Source organism: Centruroides sculpturatus, unplaced genomic scaffold, assembly GCF_000671375.1.
Source record: "Centruroides sculpturatus isolate CEXI.00-Female unplaced genomic scaffold, Cexi_2.0 scaffold5587, whole genome shotgun sequence".
In the NCBI taxonomy this organism is placed as follows: domain Eukaryota; kingdom Metazoa; phylum Arthropoda; class Arachnida; order Scorpiones; family Buthidae; genus Centruroides; species Centruroides sculpturatus.
The window spans coordinates 279-1,533 of record NW_019389678.1 but is presented as its reverse complement, the minus strand read 5'-3'; the positions used below and the strand labels follow the sequence as shown (position 1 = coordinate 1,533).

The window sequence follows — 1,255 nt, the reverse complement described above, 5'->3', positions numbered from 1 at the left end:
TTTACATGTTGGAAGTGAAATATATTTCTTAAATTTCTCATACACATTAATGAATTAATTGGCATAGCCACTTAAAAATTGATATTTTATAAATTTATGTAAAATTGCCTGGCTGATAGCCAGCTGGATTTGAAACAGTATGAAACCAGGTCAATAATTTCCATATCATTTAATTTATAGTTGAAATTAACTTTAAGATAAAAATTAGAACATAATTATTTAATTACTTAAGAACAGAACTGATATAGTGAATGGCCACATTTAGACATTAATCATTGGTGCAAGGGGGTGTGAAGGCTGATTTTTCTGACTGGCATGTATGGCTGATACTGATTAGTTCATACAAAATACCAGTTGAGATGGCTGCTTCTCTTCCTGACTCTCTCTGTTCTTTATCTTCATCCCCTTCTTTCTATTGCTATATTTCTCTTAATTCCAATTTCTAACATATACATATATATGTTGGAATTAAGAGAATATATATATATAAAATGCTTGTACTTTTTGGTGGTGTGATTTTTGTCAACTATTCAGCAGAATTTACCTACATTGGAAAGGTAAGATAGCCTGTAGCTTTGTCCCAGTAGTCATATAAAATACAATGATACAGTAAGTATGTATCTACATATATTTAGACTTAGACAAGATATGGGGGGCTACAGTTTTTAGCTCCCATTTAATGTCACAGAACATTATTTGTATGTATGGTCTGNTTATCTGAACAGAGCAAAATGGTTGGAGATGTATGGAGTCGATAATCATTATGTTATGGTGAGTTTTATTAAAAATATTTATATATAATTCATATTATTTTTTATTCATGACTACAAACTTTTTTGTAATCCAGGGTAAAGATGGTAATACATATTCCTTGGGCTTAACACCAACAGGAATACTAGTCTTTGAAGGAAATACAAAAATTGGACTGTTCTTTTGGCCAAAAATCACCAAACTGAATTTTAAAAACAAGAGGTTGACTTTAATAGTTGTGGAGGATGACGAAGAGGTAAAAGTAAAAATCTTCCTGGAAGTTTAACGGGAAGAGACTTACTTAATAAATTTTTTAATTATATATTCATATCATTTTAATAAATAAAATAAATCAAAATACCCTAATGCTATATTTATAAATGAGTTAAATAAAGATAATGCTTACAGTTATTTACTTGATTAATTTTTGACTGTAAATTTAGCTGAACTGGGCGACTATGATCCTGAACAGCACACGGCAGGTGTCATATCTGAATTCCGATTT

At 29.9% G+C, this 1,255-nt stretch overlaps 1 long non-coding RNA gene across 1 annotated transcript; it reads left to right on the top strand.

Moving 5' to 3' along the window:
* Window positions 1–713: 713 nt before the first annotated feature.
* On the top strand, window positions 714–1,013 carry LOC111617335. Its single transcript, XR_002755401.1, has 2 exons — window positions 714–771; window positions 848–1,013. It is a non-coding gene; the product is annotated as an uncharacterized LOC111617335 (long non-coding RNA).
* The last annotated feature ends 242 nt before the right edge of the window (window positions 1,014–1,255 follow it).